Below are 10,808 nucleotides of genomic sequence, written 5' to 3' on the forward strand. Positions count from 1 at the left end.
CCTCTCCCTCTGTGTCTCTCATGAATAAATAAATAAAATCTTAAAAAAAAAAAAAAAAAGAAAAAGCTACCTGTGAGAGTGTTTCTGTAAGGTCAGTGGGAGCCCAGGCCGTCTTAGGGCCAAAGCTACTGGCACATAGGCAGCCAGCCCTTCCCTTTCTGGAATGCACTCTCCCCTCTCTTCCTGCCTCCTCCTCAGCTCCTCACCTCCTGCCTGTGTGGCTAAGGCCTGGAGTTGGGGTAGGGGGCATGTAACAGGGGTCAGGCAAGTGACACCTGTGGCTACAAGATCACTCTGGTCACTATCCTAGACTTTTCTGGGCTGAGGAGATAGTTTCAGGTCTGTAAACCACATTTTGTTCCTTTAACTCAACTAGTTAAAAGGAACAACTAGTATGGGGAGACCCAGTAGTCCAAAGAACGTAAAAGTAACCCCCGTGTCCTTCCCCCACGTTCCCTCCCCATCCCTCCCAGCTACAGCACCAGCCTGCCAGCCACCCCCTCAGGAGGAGATGTATGGACACAAGACCGGTTCCCAAAAGCTGCCCTGTAAAAAGGGTGGAGAGTTATGTAAGAATTTTGCAAAAAACTTGACAAAACGAGGGAGACTTCTGCACTTACGAGTGCAGAAACCCTGACTATCAAGTGAGTAAAGGCTAGTTCAAACACTTGGGGGGGTGGGTAGAGGGGAATACACTCTAACATAACTTAAAACAGGAGAGAAAACTGGCAGATGACAACAACAGAGCGAGTTTCCCAATAACTGAAGAAGTGACTCGGAACAGCGTCCCAGTGCCAACGAATCTGGTTTGTTTTAGAAGCAGATGAGTTCTAGAACTTTTATTTACTATCGGGTTTTTAAATATGTTTCACACCACTTCGTGTTTTCCCCAACCCCAAATTCTCTGTGACCCCTTGAAGGTGCCAACCATGGTACCTTACAGGCATGTAATAGGAGCTTACTTGCTTTATGAAATTTCAGATCTCCCAACAGATCACGTGCACTACGCTGAGGACACCCAGGCTCCCTGCACATAGGACACAGGCCACGACTGCTGTACCTTTAAAGCAGGCTTTCTCAACCTCCACCTACCCACTGACATTCTGGACTGGGTAATTCTTTGTTGTGAGGCCATCCGGTGCACTGTGGGATGGGTAAGCAGCATCCCTGGCCTCTTCCCACTGAAGGCCAGTAGCACCCCTCCCCCGAGCAAGGCAATCAAAAAAAAAAAAAAAAAAGTCTCCAGACATTGCCAAATGCCCCTGGGGGCAAACCGCCAACTCTGAGAACCACTGCTTTAAAGGGTGAGTCCAAAGCTTACAACGACGACTTGCCTTGTCCTTAAAATCCACCCCTAAGTGAACTTCATTAAGAAAAACTGGTCTAGTTCTGTTGGTCTCTCTGGGCACCCAAAGCAAAAAGAAAGTGCTGCATTTCCTCAATTTGAACAGAAACCCCTAGGCAAATTTCGCCTGAAGTCCTGGAGTCGTGCACAATTCTGGAAAGGAAATCCAGAGTGGATACCCACAAAGCTTCCTGAGCTCAAAATATACCACTTTCTTCCATATATAGATTTTAAGTTTCTGCAACATTTATTATCCTTACAACAATTCTAGGAGGTAGAAAATCTACTGACCAAAAAAAAAAAAAAAAAAAAAAAATGCATATGATCACATTCATCAACAGACATGTGCCAAAAGGTAAAAAGTTTCTTTTTTAATCGCCTTACATCTTCACATTCAACACAGAATTACTGTGAAAAGGATCTGGTCTCATTTAAAACACACACAGAGGCACATACTTAACGCTCAGTGTTCTTGAGGCTAAGCCGACGTTAAGAAAGCAGGTGTTGTACGGAGCTAGACTGGGATTGGGTTTATTACCAGCCAGAGTGCAAATTGGCACAGCTGTAAAATGGGTTAATACAGCCACCTAACCCTCTCCGTGTTTGCTGCTTTGAGGATAAAATCCGAATCTTTGGTTCAAGGCCTTCACAAAAGCAGGGTGAAGACTCTGTCAAAGGTACAACCTCACCAACACTGAAATTTTAAAAAGTCATTAAGCCACTAGGTCTCAAACATTCTTTTGACCATCCTACCCCACGGCCTCTGAAAAAGGGGGGGGGGAGATACTCAGCAAGCCAGGGGAAAAACAAATAGAGCCACTTAAAAGCTTTATCTAATTACCCCCACTGAGACTTTTTCTTGCTGCAGTCTGGCCGGCTGACAAAGAAATGGGGGTGGGAACAGGGGTGGGGGGTGGGGGTGGTGTTCCCTGGGCCTTCTCTACCTTATCAGGACCACCCGCCCTCAGGGAGTCCGAGAGGCCTCAGGTGAATCCTGCAAGGGCAGGCAAGTACCCAGTCTCCCCAGTCTTGGGGACTTCACAGAGGCTTTCAAATTCTCTTAGCATTACTAGCTTGAATCACACTGAGCAAACATCTCCACCCTCTCCCACTTCTTTTGTCTGAAGCACCTATTCACAGGCCGCCACCTTCAGTGATGCGCAGACGGGCTCACCTGTCCCCTGGAGTACCGACGGCAACAAGATGCACCAGGGGCTGGAAGAGACCGCGCCCTGAGCCCTCCTCCCAGCTTCCCTTCCTCTCCACCCCCGGAGGGGGGGGGGGAAGCACCGGCTCCACTCCACGCTGGCTTCCCTTCGTAGGAACAGCGAGCACCCAGAAGGTGCCAAGAGGCCCAGGCCCAGCACATAAAAAGTCAGCCTCCCTCACTCCTCATCACCTTCCTCGCGTGGCCACCTCCGTTGTGGCGAAAACACAGCAGATGGTTTTCCTCTCTACTCTCCCTTCTTGGGGAGTGGGGAAATTAAAAATAAGTGACGCATTTCAGAAAGCACATCGTATGCCTCCCCCTGTGTTTCATATGGTACACCTTTTACCTCTGATTTATGGGGAGGCCCCCCACCGCCCCGGGGCGTGGAAATCACACTCTGACCCCTGCTTTTTGAAGAGGGCCAGGGCTCCTTCTACTCAAAAATCACTTTCTAGGTCTCAGAGAGAAAAGAGAACCCATGCACCCTGCCCCCCTCCCAGAGAGGCCATCTAATTTCTTAATGATATTTGGAAATAAAAAACGTTGGTCAACTCTCTGCCTGTCTGGTGGGTCAGATGGACACAAGCAACGGTGAGGCAGGGAAACCTCGGACTTAGAGCAGGCTTGCCCTGCTACCAAGAGATGATGCTTAACAACCATGGCTCCAGGTAGATCTCAACCATTTTATCTCACTGTACAATTTCGAGATGCTCATACGTACTTGCAGCAGAAATGTGAAGTAAATCATATTATTATTATTTTTGACATTTGGTCACCCTTCCAAAGAGACTCCAGACCTAATACAATTCTATTTTCTACATGGTATTAAAAACTGGGCTGAATAAACTCTGATGGGGAGATGGAATCCTATCAAAGCCTAATCTAATCTCAGGAAAGGGGGAAGAAAGCTATTGTCCTGTTATCAGGAGGGCCTACACCGCAGACTTTCTCTGGATACTATATTACATTTCTACCTTCTGAATGCAAATCTGTTTAATAAAGAGTATAAAGTAAGACATCCCTCTGTGGATGAGCTAGATTTTCCAAAACAAACTGAACAAGCTGCTATGAATAAACGAAGTAAAGTGATGTTACACACGTATGTCCTCAGGAAGGAGGGCTGAACCTGCACACACCGGTATCACACAAGAAGTCAGCCCAGACGAGCTGCCATCTGACACCAGAGTTGGTCAGAGAGCATGAACTTCAATTAAAAGACACTTACAAAAGAGAGAGATTATTTAAATATGATAACGAAAACAAAACAAACCCAACAGCCAACCTTCCTAGGTCAGAGGACATGGAGGATCCAGAAATTAATTAAATCTAGTAAATAATGTAAAACAGGGAAGGACTCCCTTTCAAAAATGCTCTGGTTAATTTTAGCATCTTCTGTTTAGCTGCTTAGCAACCCTTATCCTATGACCTTTTAAGCACCACCTACTTTTCAGAAGGATAATGAATAGAAACATCAAAAGGATTCACTTCTGACTGTTTCTAGTGAGCCTGTTTAACTAATTTTTGCAGAAATTAAATTTATATTAATTATGTCACACAAAACCCTAAAAGGGTAGGATTTTTTGGCGCCACGAACCAGGAATTTTCTTCTGCCAGAGGTAATAAATGATGTTCACAACTGAGCATAAGGACAGCAAGCAAAGATTTCCAAACTGACCTGAGGAAGTGGATCAACACAGCAGTTTAAAATTGAAGAGTAAAAATGCAAGCCACATAATGGCAACTAGCTATTGCCTGAGCAGCAGATAACCAATAAACAACTTGATCAGATGCACACGAACCAGGTAGGCTTATTTTTCTCCTTCAACATTCTATACCTGTGTTGGATGCAAATAAGATCTCAGGAGTCTGCCTGAAGATATCTAAAATAAAAGACCCTTCAAATCAGAAGGTCATTTGTTGGATGATGTAAATAGTTAGGAATGGATGCACCACCTGTGCCAGCTGAGTCAGACTCATCTTCCCCATCACATAACAAACACTTGTCTGCCATAGGGCTTAGGCTCTGAATTTCTGATGAGAAATTAAGCAGTTATCCAGAAAAACCCAGAGAACGATATGCCCCGTAACAGTAAGCATCAGCAACGTTTCTGAAGTTATCATACAACCAGCAAATCCTTCAAAAAAAAAAAAAAAAATTCCCCAAATGCAACCTGCTTGGCAGTATTTTTAAGAATGATAAAACAGTGCAAGTTCATTAACAACCTAAAATGGAGCACAAGCTAAACAAATAACTAAATCAAAGGGCTCTCTCCCTTTCTTTTGTAAAAGTGGGGGTGGGTGGGAGAGGAAGGTGTTTTTTCACACATTTAAAACTTGATAAAAGACATTCAAATGTTTAATTCATCAGTGTAACCAAAGCTCAAAACACATCAAAGCAGGATCCATCAGCGGGTACCCAGAAAGCTCCCTCCAAAATGCAGAGGTAAAACACAAACAAACAAACAACAACAAACAACCCCTAACATTAGTTAGTGGCTCACCGATGCATAAATTATTTGAAGACTAACTTGGAACCCATTTCTTCAGAAGTTCTGTGTGACTCTTGAAGGAAGCACAGAACTAAATGTTTAAGGGAGGAGGAAAAAAAAAAAAAAAGTTTCAGCCAAGACTCCAGCCTCTAGCTCAGACTTCCGGGTTACACTAGATCTTAGAACCATACCTGCCTCCTCGAAAAAGCACCAGGTCTAGAGGATGCTTTTAAGGGCGATGGGGAGATGGGGAGAAGAAGAAAAAAAAACAAAAACAAAACAAAACCCCACACTAACAAAACCCATCCTTTGCTCTGCAGTTCCCTTTTCTCTACCTTCCACTTCAACTAAACTTATTTCAGAATACACTCATGCGCATGCACAGACCGCTTCATGCCTAAAAGGAAAAAAGACCTCAAAAATATGGGATGCACATTAGCAGCTCAGCAGCCTGTGCAGAAATCCTCTCCAGTCTCCTCTTCGAGACCGAAATACCTCGCTATTTCCAGCATCCCTATCCAACAGGCAAACTTTATTTCCACTGACTTTCAAAAGGCTAGGCTTTCCCTCTAACAACCCTAGAACAAGCACGGGGGCGAATTTTTCCTACTGATGGAAACAGACAGGTTTTTCAGCATACCAAAAAAAAAAAAAAAAAAAACGACTTATTTTTTCATTCGCCCTTCTATCTCTCTGCACCACCACCAACCACCATCCCCCTTTCCCCCTCCCCAAAAAAATAAAATTAAAAAAAAAAAAAAGAAAGAGAGAAAACTCCAAAGTGCCCCGAATGTGTGCTGCCGCTGGCTCTGAAGCCGTGTAGAATTTCGTAATGGAATGTGAACTGCTCGTCCGGATCTGGGCTCACGTTCTATCTTCTAACCAGTAAGGAGCGAGGGAGGGCAAATCTGCTGAGCAAGGAGAAATACTTTCCTCCTCTTTTATAACCCATCACGGATGCACCGCGGACGCCGGACGCGAGCTGCACGCGGCGCCTGTCAAGCGGCCCGCGCGCCCCCCGCGCCCCCCGCGCCCCCGCGCCCCGCGCGCCCCGCACCCGCGCGCCCGGCCCCGGGGGAGCGACCCTCGGCCCCTTGCAGAAAGCACGCCGCTTCCCAGGGAGGGGGCCGGCGACGGGAAGGACCTCCCCTGCTCCTTAGCAACCAGGAAGGTCGCAGTTTCCTAAGAGACCGCGAGTGGGGAGGGGGCGCGCGCGCGGGGAGGGGCGCGGGGCGCGGGGCGCGGGGCACCGGGAGGGAGGGGGGCGGCCCTGCCCTGGGGCCCCCGCCCCCGCCCCCGCCCCCGGGTCGGTCCCCGGCCCCTCGGCGCCCAGCCTCGCCCCCGACTCCCGATCCTCCCCCGGCTCGGCGCTGCGGGGCCGGGATGGGAGGAGGCAGGGAAGCCCCAGAACTCGGGGAAAATTGGTCCAGCGGGCGGCGGACAAAAGTTTCCGAGCGCGCTGCACAGCTGGGCGGCGGAGCGGGCCCCGCCTCGGATGCTCCCGGCCTCCTTCCTGTGCTCGTGACGGCGCCGGGTGCCGAGGGCCCCCCCACCCCTCCCCGCCCCCCACCCCGCCCGCGATGCAGGCTCCGCTCCACACCGATGGCTCCCACGAAAACACGTCCACCGCCAGCGGAAGGGCCGGGGAACAATACGCGCGGACGCGGCTCCGGCCCCCGCCCGCCCCCTCCCTCCCTCCCGGGCCGCCCGGGGGCGGGGGGCGGCGCGACCCCCGGCCGGGAGGGGGCCGCCGCGGCGGGCGGGGGAGGGCGCACGGCGGCCCGCGGCCCCCTCCCGGCCGGCGCCGTCCGCGGGGAGGATCAAAGTCCGCGGCGCAGGGCGCGGCGGATGCTCCCACCGCGCAGCCCCGCGCGGGCACCCCCGGGAGCGCCCCGGGCCGGCGGGCACCCCCGGATACCTGGCGGCGGCGGGCGGGCGCCGTCATCCCCGCGCTCCTCGGCCCGAGCGGGACTCGAAAGTATGTAGGAGAAAAGTTTCCCCTCCCACATGGGGGGGGTGGATGTCGCGGGGGAGAGAGGGCGGAAGATGGAGAGCGGCGCTGGGAAGATGTCTCTGGCCGGCCGTGCGCGCACCATCCGAGTCCCCGGCGGCGCTGGTTAAAAATAAATTCCGCGGCGGGCGCGGCGGCGCGGGTCGGGCCGGATTCCTGCGCTCGGGCGGCTAATATGGATGCGCATCAGGTCCCGGCGGCGCGGCGCTGCGGCGGCCGCGGCGGCTCGCGCTGGGAGCTGGTTGGCAGAGCCGGCGGCTCGGGAAGGGGAAAAGGAGCGGAGGAAGGGGAGGAGGAGGAGGAGGAGGAGGAGGAGGAGGAGGAGGCGGGGAGGAGCGGCCCGGCGCGCAGCCCGAGGGGAGAGGGCTGCCCGGCTCATCCCCGGCCGGCCCCGCCGCCCCGAGCGCACGCAGCGCGGCGTGGGGCGCTCGGGTCCTCGGCTCCGGGAGACGCCGAGTTTTTAAAAAGGGAAAAAGAAAAAAGAAAAAAAAAAAAAAGTACAACGCGCTCCGCACGCTTCACCCTCCCCATCCCCAAAAGTTCTTTAAAAGGTCGCTCCCGCTCCGCCCCGGAGCTCCCGCCGCCGCCCGAGGGCCGGCAGCCGGGGCCCCGGGCGCGTACTTACGGCCCTGCCGGGGCGCTCGGCTCGCGGGCATGGTGCGGCGGGCGCCGGTGGGCTTCGGGCGGAGGGAGAGGAGAGATGCAAACTTGTTCCGGAAAAGGAATCAAAATGGCGTTTCTGGATGTGCAAAGTTCATCAACTCCGCAGTCACTTCCCCTCCTCCTCTTCTCCCGCCGGGAGGGCGGTGGGCGAGGAGCTGGCGACCCCGGCGCCCCAGCCGTCGTCCCGGCCCCCGCCGCGGCCCCCCGCCCCGCTGCCCGGCCGCACGCTCGGAGGCTCGCTCTCCCCCTCTCACCCTGATAAGTAGACACATCACGTGTTGCTCCTGCGAGTCTCCTGGGGACGTGTTACTGAGCGGCGGCGGCGGCGGCGGCCCGGGCCCGGGGGTGGGGGCGGGGGTGGGGGTGGGGGGGCCCGGCCCCCGCGGGTCCCCGCCCCCGCCCCGACTTTCGCGGGGCGGCCGCCGCTCGCATCCCGGGATGGATGGAGGTGGAGTCCCCCCCCCGCCCCGCTCGGCGGCCCCGGGCCGGCCCCACGCCCTCCGCCGGCGCCCCGGGGGGAGGGGGCTCGGCCGCCGCGGCGGAGCGCGATGCCCCCCGGCCCCGCGCTCCCCGGCCGGCCGCCCCCGGGACCACCGCGCCCCCGCCCCGCAGCCGCCTCCCCGCCCCGGCTTTCCATCACTTCCCTGCAGGGTTTGTTTCACTATTTTAACGGAGGACGCGGCGAGTCAGCGATGCCCGGGAGGCGCGACAGGGGCGCCCCGGAGGCCGCGAGGGGGGTGGCGCGGGGGGTCCCCGGGGGGGCGGACCGCGGGGCGACCCCCCTCCCCGCGCCGCTCCCGCCCCACGCGGTCCTCGCGCTGCATCCAGGTGGGGCGGGTGGATGATGGGGCAGGCGATTAAGGAACCAGCGCTTCACCCCGCCCCCAACTTAGGGCTGCTTCTCCCCCGGGCCCCGGTCCTTGTAAGCTCCGGGGCAGCAGCCGCCCGGCCGGGAGCGTGTTCTCCGTCCAACAAATTCCGAGCGGACTTGGCTTTTGTCAGCTCCCCTTCCCCACCCTCCACGACTGATGCTCCGGGCCCGGGGCGGGGGAGCGGGGGAGGGGGGAGGGGGCTGCCCCCACCCCCGCCCCTTCCCAGGCTCCTACCGCCCCCTGTGTCCCCACCCCGCGACGGCACTGCTGATGCTGTGTCATCCACGTCGCCCTCCGAGGCACGGGGAGGCACCGGGGAAGCCACACGCAGTATCTCTGTCTTTCAGAGGCTCCCGTCTCAACTCTGCAACGCAGGGGCCCTCCTTGGAGCTGCTCCTTCTCCATCCCCTGGGCGGCCGCCACCGCGCTGGGCTGGCCTCGGCGGGGCTTAGGCGGCCCAAGTTATCACCGAGCCCCAGAGACACCAGGCCCGGGCTGTGCTTCCTCCAACAAGCCACTGACACGCTTCCTTCCCACTGTTCATACTTTTCCTACAGGGCTTCTGCGAGGGGGGCCTGTTCGTGGCCCTTGGAAACCTCTTTAGACAGATAGGGGAGGACTGTGGTTTTGGAAAATAAACATCACCCCACCCGGCCGGTTTCTGAGGACAAACGTGCCTCCTAACTAGTTGTAGAGAAGACTACTGTAGAGTTAGGGCGTTGCAGATGAGTTGGGCAAGGCGGGGTGATAGGGTTGCTGCTGGCTTCTCTCTACGGACTGTGACCTTTAACCTCGGCTCTCCCACTCGGGCTCCTGTGAGGGCACTTGGGTGCCACACAAAGTGGAACACGCCGTCATGGGTGGGCCTTTGATTTGCGGCCTCCCGTGGAACTCTGGTTTTCAGGGCTGCAGCTGGAAAGAAGTGTCTGTCTAGGCATGGATGAAATGAATGGATTCTGGCCAAGATAGAACTTTACAGAACCAAGCAAAAACAGTTGGACCATTACCCCTGACGGGAACTGATTCAGCTGCTGGTCTCTCTGACGTCCAGAATCATCAACATTAAGTTTTCAGAACCTGTTATGTTTCCCAGGGTCTACTGTTTACTGAGGAAAACTAGTCAGAGAAACTTCGGCACTTGCATTTTCCTATGCCTCCCTCCGCTCCCACCACCACCACCGCCCCCCCAGGTCCCCAAGTGTGTTATCAAGTGCTTTTGTGAAGACAGGCATGCCAAAGGAGGAACAGGCGGGTCTCTAAGCAGAAGTAATAGTTCACACGGTCACCAGAGAATTGGTGTCTGGAGCTTCTGAGTTGTAACCTGTTCCCGTGAGAAGGCAAAAAGGAAGGCCAAGGAGGGAATGCTAGTTTATTTAGTTGCCTTGCCTCAAGATTCAAGAGTGATTAGCCATTCCTCGTCCCCCCCGCCCCCAGCCAGTGGTAAGTTTTGAATAGGAACAACATCAAAATTGGAATTTTGCTTATGATGTTAGCTTATTCTGTAAAAATACACTGAAACCTACAAAGCTGCATGAATTCTCATGACCACTCACCACCTTTATAACCTCATCTAAAAAGAACTTAAAAGTAACTTTTCAAAACCAAACTCTAGGGCTGTCTCGCTGGCCCAGTCAGTAGAGCATGTGACTCCTGACCTCAGGGTCATGAGTTCAAGCCCCACATCGGGCATGGAGTCCCACTTTTAAAAAAATAAAAATAAAAATTGAATTCTAATGATACTGGGCTCCGTGTTCATCTTTTTTAGCTAATTAATAATCTTGGGAGCCAAATGAGGTGTTCAAAGTTCTGTTTGTTCACACTCATATAAGTATCATTTATCCAACAAGTATTTATTGGACATCTAATAGGTTAAAAGAGTCCTGCTATCAAAACTAGAGAGAGATGCCTCTCCACACCCACTTAGGATGGCTAAAATAAAAAGGACAGATGCAAGTGTTGACAAAGGATGAGGAGAAATTGAAACCCTCATACACTGCTGGTGGGAATGTAAAACGGTGAGGCCACTTTTAAAAAACACCTTGGCAGTTCTTCCTCAGAATGCTAAACATAGCTTTGCCGTACGATCCAGCCATTCCACTTGTAGGTACACACATAAGAAACGAAAACATATGTCCACACAAGAACTTGTACACAACTGTTCCAAGTGGAAACAATCCGAATAACCATCAATTGAGGAATCAATAAACAAAATGCGGTA

The 10,808-nt window shown here is 53.7% G+C and overlaps 1 protein-coding gene and 1 long non-coding RNA gene across 10 annotated transcripts in view; one reads left to right on the forward strand and one right to left on the reverse strand.

Annotated features, from left to right (window-relative positions):
- Positions 1–10,808, reverse strand: part of RREB1 (ras responsive element binding protein 1) — a 177,377-nt gene that overhangs the window by 127,376 nt on the left and 39,193 nt on the right. For 2 of the 9 annotated variants that reach the window (XM_077886021.1, XM_077886008.1), the window contains exon 1: positions 6,963–7,308. The exons of 1 other annotated variant lie outside the window; for it this stretch is intronic. The gene's annotated coding sequence lies outside the window, so the exon portion shown is untranslated. Of the gene's footprint in view, positions 1–5,056; positions 5,187–6,962; positions 7,310–7,680; positions 7,943–7,972; positions 8,061–10,808 lie in introns of those variants that run through there. 6 more of the 9 variants (XM_077886010.1, XM_077886009.1, XM_077886020.1 and 3 more) reach the window with 6 other exon arrangements.
- LOC144306592 (uncharacterized) lies at positions 6,884–10,327 on the forward strand. The gene is made up of 2 exons (XR_013373676.1): positions 6,884–7,022; positions 8,938–10,327. It is a non-coding gene; the product is annotated as an uncharacterized LOC144306592 (long non-coding RNA).

Source organism: Canis aureus, chromosome 37 (genome assembly GCF_053574225.1).
Source record: "Canis aureus isolate CA01 chromosome 37, VMU_Caureus_v.1.0, whole genome shotgun sequence".
Taxonomy (NCBI): domain Eukaryota; kingdom Metazoa; phylum Chordata; class Mammalia; order Carnivora; family Canidae; genus Canis; species Canis aureus.